Raw genomic sequence first — 12733 nt, 5'->3', positions numbered from 1 at the left:
TTTATTCTTCTTAAAGGGACATTATACACTCATTTTTTCTTTGCATAAATGTTTTGTAGATTATCTATTTATATAGCCCATAAAGTTGTTGTTTTTTAAAAAAGTATAGTCTTGCTTATTTTTAAATAACATTGCTCTGATTTTCAGAATCCTAACCAAGCCCCAAAGTTTTATGAGAATACCGTCAGCTACCTTCTCCAGCTTGCTCCTGTTTGTGTAAAGGGTCTTTTCATATGCAAAAGAAGGGGGAGGGTCTTATTTCCCACTTGCAGTGGGCTTTCCAGCTACCTTTTCAACAGAGCTAAACTGAGAGCTCCTAAGTAAGTTTTTAAACAGTTTTATACTGGATTTTTATATCAGTATCTGTGCATCTTATTCTTTATAGCAGTGTCTATTACATGCAGTTATATAAAAATGAGTGTATACTGTCCCTTTAATGGAACAGGGTCTTTAAGTAAAATGTGGTACAGTATACTTGCTTTATTGATGCACACAAAACCAAGTTTCAAACATTTCTTATATTTCTGAGTTAGGTCAATGAGTGACCTATATTTAAAAAATGTATCTACTTTAATTTCTGTTTGAGGTTCAGAAGGGCCTCCCATTGTTTAAGAAGGGAAAAAAACGAAGATTGTTCTTCTTGATTTTTTTTATATTGCACAGACAATGAAGTTTGTGAAATTGCCATTATTTGTAAAAGCACTGCAATGTAAACAATGGTTTTTGGTTTGAAAGCCTATCATATGACATTTGACAAAGGCGCCTAGGTGCGCCGAAACGTTATGTCATTTTTAATATTTGTTTAATAAATTTTAGATTTTTATTATAAAGACCAATGAGTGCCTTTTCCTTGGATTGGACTCTGTATCACTTAGTATTGCACCTTGGCATAATGATTTATTGTAAGATTGTGCTTTCCCTTCAGGATAGAGATAGATAGAGATATATATATATATATATATATATATATATATAAAAACACTTGTATTCTCTTCTGTTCTCATAGCAGATGCTCTTATCTCGAAAGAGTGAGATGTCACATTCCAAGACAGATAGTGCTAGGATAGTGTCAGAGTATTTGCGTGTTATGAGAACATTCTTATTTTGCTAAAATGCTTGACACACCTTTTACAGTAATGGTTTAATTATTAGAATCGCTGGGGGGGGGCAGAAGAGTCTGCTGGGTAACATCTGGGAGAAGACTGATACAGCATCCGTGTAATTTGCCTGTGTTTCACTGCATGACTCTCGGTACTGTTGCATGCTATTAATGTCTTATCCAAAACCCGAAAATAACATAATTTATGCTTACCTGATAAATTCCTTTCTTCTGTAGTGTGATCAGTCCACGGGTCATCATTACTTCTGGGATATTACTCCTCCCCAACAGGAAGTGCAAGAGGATTCACCCAGCAGAGTTGCATATAGCCCCTCCCCTCTACGTCACCCCCAGTCATTCGACCAAGGACCAACGAGAAAGGAGAAACCAAGGGTGTAGTGGTGACTGGAGTATAATTTAAAAAATAATTACCTGCCTTAAAAACAGGGCGGGCCGTGGACTGATCACACTACAGAAGAAAGGAATTTATCAGGTAAGCATAAATTATGTTTTCTTCTGTTAAGTGTGATCAGTCCACGGGTCATCATTACTTCTGGGATACCAATACCAAAGCAAAAGTACACGGATGACGGGAGGGATAGGCAGGCTCTTTTATACAGAAGGAACCACTGCCTGAAGAACCTTTCTCCCAAAAATAGCCTCCGAGGAAGCAAAAGTGTCAAATTTGTAAAATTTGGAAAAAGTATGAAGCGAAGACCAAGTTGCAGCCTTGCAAATCTGTTCAACAGAGGCCTCATTCTTGAAGGCCCAAGTGGAAGCCACAGCTCTAGTAGAATGAGCTGTAATTCTTTCAGGAGGCTGCTGTCCAGCAGTCTCATAAGCTAAACGTATTATACTACGAAGCCAAAAGGAAAGAGAGGTTGCCGAAGCCTTTTGACCTCTCCTCTGACCAGAGTACACGACAAACAGAGAAGACGTTTTTTCGAAATTCCTTAGTTGCCTGTAAGTAAAATTTTAGGGCACGAACTACGTCCAGATTGTGTAGTAAACGTTCCTTCTTCGAAGAAGGATTTGGACACAAAGAAGGAACAACAATCTCTTGATTGATATTCCTGTTAGTGACTACCTTAGGTAAGAACCCAGGTTTAGTACGCAGAACTACCTTATCCGAATGAAAAATCAAATAAGGAGAATCACAATGTAAGGCTGATAACTCAGAGACTCTTCGAGCCGAGGAAATAGCCATTAAAAATAGAACTTTCCAAGATAACAACTTTATATCAATGGAATGGAGGGGTTCAAACGGAACGCCCTGTAAAACGTTAAGAACAAGGTTTAAACTCCATGGCGGAGCAACAGTTTTAAACACAGGCTTAATCCTCGCTAAAGCCTGACAAAAAGCCTGAACGTCTGGCACTTCTGACAGACGTTTGTGTAACAGAATAGACAGAGCTGAGATCTGTCCCTTTAATGAACTAGCAGATAAACCCTTTTCTAAACCTTCTTGTAGAAAAGACAATATCCTAGGAATCCTAACCTTACTCCAAGAGTAACCTTTGGATTCACACCAATATAGGTATTTACGCCATATCTTATGGTAAATCTTTCTGGTAACAGGCTTCCTAGCCTGTATTAAGGTGTCAATAACTGACTCAGAAAACCCACGTCTTGATAAAATCAAACGTTCAATTTCCAAGCAGTCAGCTTCAGAGAAGTTAGATTTTGATGTTTGAAAGGACCCTGTATCAGGAGGTCCTGTTTCAGAGGTAGAGACCAAGGTGGACAGGATGACATGTCCACCAGGTCTGCATACCAAGTCCTGCGTGGCCATGCAGGTGCTATCAGAATCACTGATGCTCTCTCCTGTTTGATTCTGGCAATCAATCGAGGAAGCATCGGGAAGGGTGGAAACACATAAGCCATCCTGAAGTCCCAAGGTGCTGTCAGGGCATCTATTAGGACTGCTCCTGGATCCCTGGATCTGGACCCGTAACGAGGAAGCTTGGCGTTCTGTCGAGACGCCATGAGATCTATCTCTGGTTTGCCCCATCGTCGAAGTATTTGGGCAAAGACCTCCGGATGAAGTTCCCACTCCCCCGGATGAAAAGTCTGACGACTTAAGAAATCCGCCTCCCAGTTCTCCACTCCCGGGATGTGGATTGCTGACAGGTGGCAAGAGTGAGACTCTGCCCAGCGAATTATCTTTGATACTTCCATCATTGCTAGGGAGCTTCTTGTCCCTCCCTGATGGTTGATGTAAGCTACAGTCGTGATGTTGTCCGACTGAAACCTGATGAACCCCCGAGTTGTCAACTGGGGCCAAGCCAAGAGGGCATTGAGAACTGCTCTCAATTCCAGAATGTTTATTGGCAGGAGACTCTACTCCTGACTCCATTGTCCCTGAGCCTTCAGAGAATTCCAGACGGCACCCCAACCTAGAAGGCTGGCGTCTGTTGTTACAATTGTCCAGTCTGGTCTGCTGAATGGCATCCCCCTGGACAGATGTGGCCGAGAAAGCCACCATAGAAGAGAATTTCTGGTCTCTTGATCCAGATTCAGAGAAGGGGACAAGTCTGAGTAATCCCCATTCCACTGACTTAGCATGCATAATTGCAGTGGTCTGAGGTGTAAGCGAGCAAATGGCACTATGTCCATTGCCGCTACCATTAAGCCGATTACCTCCATGCATTGAGCCACTGACGGGTGTTGAATGGAATGAAGGGTGCGGCAAGCACTTTGAAGTCTTGTTAACCTGTCCTCTGTCAGGTAAATCTTCATTTCTACAGAATCTATAAGAGTCCCCAGGAAGGGAACTCTTGTGAGTGGAACGAGTGAACTTTTCTTTTCGTTCACCTTCCATCCATGTGACCTTAGAAAAGCCAGTACTAACTCTGTATGAGACTTGGCAGTTTGAAAGCTTGAAGCTTGTATCAGAATGTTCGTCTAGGTACGGAGCTACCGAAATTCCCCGCGGTCTTAGTACCGCCAGAAGAGCACCTAGAACCTTTGTGAAGATTCTTGGAGCTGTAGCCAATCCGAATGGAAGAGCTACAAACTGGTAATGCCTGTCTAGAAAGGCAAACCTTAGATACCGGTAATGATCTTTGTGAATCGGTATGTGAAGGTAAGCGTCCTTTAAGTCCACTGTGGTCATGTACTGACCTTCTTGGATCATGGGTAAAATTGTCCGAATAGTCTCCATTTTGAATGATGGAACTCTTAGGAATTTGTTTAGGATCTTTAAATCCAGGATTGGTCTGAAAGTTCCCTCTTTTTTGGGAACCACAAACAGATTTGAGTAAAACCCTTGTCCCTGTTCCGACCGTGGAACTGGATGGATTACTCCCATTAACAATAGTTCTTGTATGCAGCGTAGAAACGCTTCTTTCTTTGTTTGGTTTGTTGACAATCTTGACAGATGAAATCTCTCTCTTGGAGGAGAGTGTTTGAAGTCCAGAAGGTATCCCTGAGATATTATCTCTAGCGCCCAGGGATCCTGGACATCTCTTGCCCAAGCCTGGGCGAAGAGAGAAAGTCTGCCCCCCACTAGATCCAATCCCGGATCGGGGGCCCTCAATTCATGCTGTTTTAGTGGGCGTGGCCCTTACCTCCTGTAATGTCAGCGATAATTTCTTTCAAACCGGGCCCAAATAAGGTCTGTCCCTTGAAAGGTATATTAAGTAATTTGGACTTAGAAGTTACATCAGCTGACCAGGATTTTAGCCACAGTGCTCTGCGCGCCTGAATGGCGAATCCGGAATTCTTAGCCGTAAGTTTAGTTAAATGTACTACGGCTTCCGAAATGAATGAATTTGATAGCTTAAGTATTCTAAGCCTGTCTGAAATGTCGTCCAGCGTAACTGAACTAAGGTTCTCTTCTAGAGACTCAATCCAGAATGCCGCTGCAGCCGTGATCGGCGCAATGCATGCAAGGGGTTGCAATATAAAACCTTGTTGAACAAACATTTTCTTAAGGTAACCCTCTAACTTTTTATCCATTGGATCTGAAAAGGCACAGCTATCCTCTACCGGGATAGTGGTACGCTTAGCTAAAGTAGAAACTGCTCCCTCCACCTTAGGGACCGTTTGCCATAAGTCCCGTGTGGTGGTGTCTATTGGAAACATCTTTCTAAATATCTGAGGGGGTGAGAACGGCACAGCGGGTCTATCCCACTCCTTAGTAATAATTTCAGTTAGTCTTTTAGGTATAGGAAAAACGTCAGTACTTGTTGGTACAGCAAAATATTTATCCAACCTACACATTTTCTCTGGTATTGCAACTGTGTTACAATCATTCAGGGCCGCTAACACCTCCCCTAGTAAAACACGGAGGTTTTCCAGCTTAAATTTAAAGTTTGAAATATCTGAATCCAATCTGTCTGGATCAGAACCGTCAGCCGCAGAATGAAGCTCTCCGTCCTCATGTTCTGCAAGTTGCGACGCAGTATCTGACATGGCCCTAACATTATCAGCGCACTCTGTTCTCACCCCAGAGTGATCACGCTTGCCCCTTAGTTCTGGTAATTTAGCCAAAACCTCAGTCATAACAGTAGCCATATCTTGTAATGTTATTTGTAATGGCCGCCCAGATGTACTGGGCACCACCATATCACGCACGTCCCGAGCGGGAGATGCAGGTACTGTCACGTGAGGCGAGTTAGTCGGCATAACTCTCCCCTCGTTGTTTGGTGAAATTTGTTCAATTTGTACAGATTGACTTTTATTTAATGTAGCATCAATACAGTTAGTACATAAATTTCTATTGGGCTCCACTTTGGCGTTAGTACAAATAGTACAGGTCTCATCCTCTGAATCAGACATGTTTAACAAACTAGCAAATAAACTTGCAATTTGGAAATATTATTCAAGTAAAATACAATGAAAAAAACGAACTGTGCTTAAGAAGCACTGAAGATATATAACAGTTGAAATCAATAAGCTTTGTAAAACAAAACGCAATTTAGCAAAGGCTTGTTCCCATTAGCAAAGAATAACTAACCCTGAGGCATAAAAAAGTTAAAGAATAAACGTCTTTTATCACAGTCAACTACAATCTCACAGCTCTGTTAGATTACTTCCCTCAAACAAGCTTTGAAGATCCCTGAGTTCTGTAGAGATAAACCGGAACATGCAGGAAAAGACAATGAGCTTCTGACTGAAATTTTTGATGCGTAGCAAAAGCGCCAAAAAAAGGTCCCACCCCCTCACACACAACAGTGAGAGAGATCAGTAAATTGTCATAATTAGATCCAGCAACTGCCAAGTGGAAAAATAGTGCCCAAACATTTTATTCACCCAGTACCTCAGAAAATGAAAACGATTTTACATTCCAGCAAAAACGTTTAACATAAATTAAGAGTTATTAAAAAGCCTGTTGCTTTGCAATTAGGCTAAAGTCTTATATACATAGTGTAATTCCAGTGAAGTACCATTCCCCAGAATACTAAAATGTAAAATATACATACATGATATTATGTCGGTATGGCAGGATTTTCTCATCAATTCCATTGTTAGAAAATAAAAACTGCTACATACCTCTTTGCAGAATAAACTGCCCGCTGTCCCCTGATCTGAAGTTTACCTCTCCTCAGATGGCCGAGAAACAGCAATATGATCTTAACAACTCCGGCTAAAATCATAGTAAAAACTCTGGTAGATTCTTCTTCAAACTCTACCAGAGAAGGAATAACACACTCCGGTGCTATTAAAAAATAACAAACTTTTGATTGAAGAAATAAACTAAATAAAATCACAATAGTCCTCTCACACATCCTATCTAGTCGTTGGGTGTAAGAGAATGACTGGGGGTGACGTAGAGGGGAGGGGCTATATGCAACTCTGCTGGGTGAATCCTCTTGCACTTCCTGTTGGGGAGGAGTAATATCCCAGTAATGATGACCCGTGGACTGATCACACTTAACAGAAGAAAAGTAATACGTTTATCACTGCTTTGAACTACTGTAATCACTGCTTAGTGTGTGTTATTTCACTAAGTTCATAACATTATTATTCTACTGCAGTCTCGTGCATCAGTTCCCTTTTTCAGTACTATAGTGAGACCTAGTTGTGCCTCCCCAGCGCCAGATCAAAACAAGTAGTATCCAGATATTTAAGAGTGAGAAAGAGGGCGCCACATAGCGTGATACTGTTGATACAGGTTCAGACGGCAAAGAAATCAAAATGGCTTACCGAACAGCTCTGCACCGTTCTGTGACCGGTGCTATCAGACAGACTAACACTCTCAGTGGTTAGCACACTGGATGGCCTCGGACAAGATGCAGTCAGGTAGATCTCAGCGTTGTTCGATTAACACGCTGGGTGGCCTTGGATATGGTGCAAACAGGTGGATCTCAGCGTTGCTTGATTAAAGCAAATCAGCGTCTCTGCACCATGTGCACTGTAACCTCCAATGGGTATTAGACAAAAATACCTCTCCAGGTAAGGTAAATAATCGTAAGAGACAACTTCCGTGTAATAAAGTTAAAATCTTTAATCAATCCAGGTTTTTGCTACGCGTTTCTAGACCAATGGTCTTTTCCTCAGGCATAAAAACAAGGGATAAATTTACTAGTGCATTACAACATTATATACAGGTGATTAAAAACGGAAGTTGTCATAGTTTTAAAAAGAGACCAATCAGGGCCAAACAAATTCTGTGAATCTTATCAGCTTTGATTGTAAAATCTATAGATTGGTAGTTAGTGTCGGTGTATGTCGCCATATTGTTACAAAATGTTTCTACACTGTTTCATATATCTGTTACTAATTTTTGATATTGAATACAGAGTGTTTGTAAAAAAAAAAGAGTATGAAATAAATGCCTACAATTGTTTCTCGAGATTGTGTGTGTATATGAGTTAGTATGTATAAAAAAATAAAGCATATTAGAATTTCGAATAATTTAAAAAAATGTGTGGTATTATTTGAAACTATTGAGAAAAAAGTGAGATGTGATAGAACGGAACGTGATCTAGTTGTAAGCGTGGATACAGTGGTTACCAAAATTGGGTTTCGAAAATTGATCCTTTTGTTTTAAACCTCACGGCTATGGAATTAAGAGCGCTATAATTTTGAATAAGTGTGTATGTAAATGATCTATGTTTAAATTGATCCTTTAATTTTAAACCTCACGGCTATGGAATTAAGAGCGCTATAATTTTGAATAAGTGTGTATGTAAATGATCTATGTTTAATATAATAGTCTTCACTATGCTTCTGAAATTGATTCATCAGTGTATTATCTTTTTTAGTAACATAAATCCAGAGTTTATTAAATTATTAGTTCGATGAGTGTTGTGATCCCAAAATGATAATAGTAATAAATTGTTAAAGAATAAATTGTTAAATATAATGTACCATATGAATATGGAACAAGTTAAAAGTTAACATCCCAGGGTTTGTTTAATCATTATAACAGTACCTAATTTTTGCACTGTCGATGCAAAATTACATGCCTCAATGGGAGTAAAATATGTATTTTTACTATTTAATATGTTGTGCAATATATGATTGGTGTCAAACAATGAGTATTTTGCTATTGCATATATTTGTCATTCTGAATAATAGGCATGGCAAATATTAGCCCTTCCTAGTGTCGAAGAATAATTGGTTATTGTAAAGCATATTGAAATATGTTTCTGTTATACTACAATTGTTGAAACTGAGTCGTAAACAGATAGGACTGATAATATTTTCCAATAAATACTGTTCAGCTGGAAATTATATTAATATGTAAAAAATAGTGGGTCTAAAATAATCTTAAATAATAAACCTGATTAAAACGCCAATAATCATTATGATTCCAATATTGATTCATAATGTATCAATATTTTAGTCTAAATCCGAGTGTAAATGTTGTTGATAGTCTTTGATCTTATCAATTATGGATGTCTGATTTAGGTATGTTTATTATTATTTTTTCTGGATATTAATTAAAGGCTGCTAGGTCTAAGTTCGCATTTAAACCTTCCGGAAATAGTGTTTTTAACTTAAAAATCCAGAAAGTTTCTCGTTGTCTGAGTTTGTTGGTTCTATTATAATCTACTGACCTAGGAATAAAATCTATGGGAATAAATTTAAAAATGTGAGGGTTGCCTTGATGTTTTGTTAGACAATGGGTTGGAACACTATGTTTAATTTTCGTTTTCTTGCAATTTTTGCAGTTACGAAAATGTTCCCCCCATCTTGTCTTGGCCTTCCTGGAGGTGCGGCCTATGTATTGCAGGCCGCAAATGCACTCTAATAAATAGACAACAAAAGATGTATTGCAGTTATAAAATCCCTGAATGGGATAAATGTCTCCAGTGGTGTGAGATTTAAAAGTTTTAGTGCCGTGTTTGATATATTGACAGGACTTACAACCTGTTCTTCCGCATCTATACACTCCCTGTAGCCCAAAAATGCCCCTCTTGGATTTTGTGATTGTCTTGGATAGTTGTTGGGTATGTTTGACAATTTTACTGGGTGCTAAACTACTTCTCAGAGTTGGCGCTCTCCTATAGACTATCTTTGGTCTTTCCTGTACAATATTCTTCAAAATGGGGTCCCTTTGGATGACATGCCAATGTTTGTATATAATCTGATTAATCTTTTGGAAATGATTATTGTATTGGGTGATAAACATAGGATTGCTCTTACCATGCTCTTACCAGAACCAAAAGATTGGACAGGAATGAGATATTATCCAACAACAATAATAACAAAAAAACAAATCAACTAAGCAATACACCAATAGATCAGGGAAATCCTATGTTTATCACCCAATACAATAATCATTTCCAAAAGATTAATCAGATTATATACAAACATTGGCATGTCATCCAAAGGGACCCCATTTTGAAGAATATTGTACAGGAAAGACCAAAGATAGTCTATAGGAGAGCGCCAACTCTGAGAAGTAGTTTAGCACCCAGTAAAATTGTCAAACATACCCAACAACTATCCAAGACAATCACAAAATCCAAGAGGGGCATTTTTGGGCTACAGGGAGTGTATAGATGCAGAAGAACAGGTTGTAAGTCCTGTCAATATATCAAACACGGCACTAAAACTTTTAAATCTCACACCACCGGAGACATTTATCCCATTCAGGGATTTTATAACTGCAATACATCTTTTGTTGTCTATTTATTAGAGTGCATTTGCGGCCTGCAATACATAGGCCGCACCTCCAGGAAGGCCAAGACAAGATGGGGGGAACATTTTCGTAACTGCAAAAATTGCAAGAAAACGAAAATTAAACATAGTGTTCCAACCCATTGTCTAACAAAACATCAAGGCAACCCTCACATTTTTAAATTTATTCCCATAGATTTTATTCCTAGGTCAGTAGATTATAATAGAACCAACAAACTCAGACAACGAGAAACTTTCTGGATTTTTAAGTTAAAAACACTATTTCCGGAAGGTTTAAATGCGAACTTAGACCTAGCAGCCTTTAATTAATATCCAGAAAAAATAATAATAAACATACCTAAATCAGACATCCATAATTGATAAGATCAAAGACTATCAACAACATTTACACTCGGATTTAGACTAAAATATTGATACATTATGAATCAATATTGGAATCATAATGATTATTGGCGTTTTAATCAGGTTTATTATTTAAGATTATTTTAGACCCACTATTTTTTACATATTAATATAATTTCCAGCTGAACAGTATTTATTGGAAAATATTATCAGTCCTATCTGTTTACGACTCAGTTTCAACAATTGTAGTATAACAGAAACATATTTCAATATGCTTTACAATAACCAATTATTCTTCGACACTAGGAAGGGCTAATATTTGCCATGCCTATTATTCAGAATGACAAATATATGCAATAGCAAAATACTCATTGTTTGACACCAATCATATATTGCACAACATATTAAATAGTAAAAATACATATTTTACTCCCATTGAGGCATGTAATTTTGCATCGACAGTGCAAAAATTAGGTACTGTTATAATGATTAAACAAGCCCTGGGATGTTAACTTTTAACTTGTTCCATATTCATATGGTACATTATATTTAACAATTTATTCTTTAAAAATTTATTACTATTATCATTTTGGGATCACAACACTCATCGAACTAATAATTTAATAAACTCTGGATTTATATGTTACAAAAAAGATAATACACTGATGAATCAATTTCAGAAGCATAGTGAAGACTATTATATTAAACATAGATCATTTACATACACACTTATTCAAAATTATAGCGCTCTTAATTCCATAGCCGTGAGGTTTAAAACAAAAGGATCAATTTTCGAAACCCAATTTTGGTAACCACTGTATCCACGCTTACAACTAGATCACGTTCCGTTCTATCACATCTCACTTTTTTCTCAATAGTTTCAAATAATACCACACATTTTTTTAAATTATTCGAAATTCTAATATGCTTTATTTATTTATTTATACATACTAACTCATATACACACACAATCTCGAGAAACAATTGTAGGCATTTATTTCATACTCTTTTTTACAAACACTCTGTATTCAATATCAAAAATTAGTAACGGATATATGAAACAGTGTAGAAACATTTTGTAACAATATGGCCCATACACCGACACTAACTACCAATCTATAGATTTTACAATCAAAGCTGATAAGATTCACAGAATTTGTTTGGCCCTGATTGGTCTCTTTTTAAAACTATGACAACTTCCGTTTTTAATCACCTGTATATAATGTTGTAATGCACTAGTAAATTTATCCCTTGTTTTTATGCCTGAGGAAAAGACCATTGGTCTAGAAACGCGTAGCAAAAACCTGGGTTGATTAAAGATTTTAACTTTATTACACGGAAGTTGTCTCTTACGATTATTTACCTTACCTGGAGAGGTATTTTTGTCTAATACCCATTGGAGGTTACAGTGCACATGGTGCAGAGACGCTGATTTGCTTTAATCAAGCAACGCTGAGATCCACCTGTTTGCACCATATCCAAGGCCACCCAGCGTGTTAATCGAACAACGCTGAGATCTACCTGACTGCATCTTGTCCGAGGCCATCCAGTGTGCTAACCACTGAGAGTGTTAGTCTGTCTGATAGCACCGGTCACAGAACGGTGCAGAGCTGTTCGGTAAGCCTTTTTGATTTCTTTGCCGTCTGAACCTGTATCAACAGTATCACGCTATGTGGCGCCCTCTTTCTCACTCTTAATTTTCAGAAAGCTTCACGCCGAAGACTAGAGGAGCCTTGCCGCCGACATCTTTTGTCTTATACTGATATTGACTTTCTGCCATATTTCACGGAAACCATCTGGTTTGTTTATAGTTATCACTTTTGTATTCACCCAGCGCACCCCACTCTAGGTTCCCCTCGGGGTTCCTTGTCTGACTTTAGTATCCAGATATGCCATTTATATTTTTTATCATTTAAAATTCTAAAGTCCAATGGTTTTATTCTTATAGTCCCCTTTTTTCACTATTCAATGAAAAGAATGTTTAAAAAAGTAGATATCTAAAAGACGCCATTGATTAATCTAACACCACAATAAAAATCATCTAGAACAATGAAAGAAAACTCTATATAACTACATAGAAAAATACCAGTAAAATAAATATCAATTTTATGAGCAATAAAAAATAAAAAAAAAGTGAGAAATATTACAAAATGTTGCATGAAGAAACAGGTAAACGTGGGTTTACCTAATGCTAAC

General features: G+C 37.9%; 1 protein-coding gene across 1 annotated transcript in view; it reads right to left on the bottom strand.

The window, feature by feature from the left end:
- FANCA (FA complementation group A) overlaps nucleotides 1–12733 on the bottom strand; it is a 442214-nt gene that overhangs the window by 415726 nt on the left and 13755 nt on the right. The window lies entirely within an intron of this gene.

This window comes from Bombina bombina, chromosome 1 (assembly GCF_027579735.1).
Source record: "Bombina bombina isolate aBomBom1 chromosome 1, aBomBom1.pri, whole genome shotgun sequence".
NCBI lineage: Eukaryota > Metazoa > Chordata > Amphibia > Anura > Bombinatoridae > Bombina > Bombina bombina.
The sequence above is the reverse complement of the archived record's forward strand: the minus strand, read 5'-3'. Positions and strand labels throughout refer to the sequence as shown.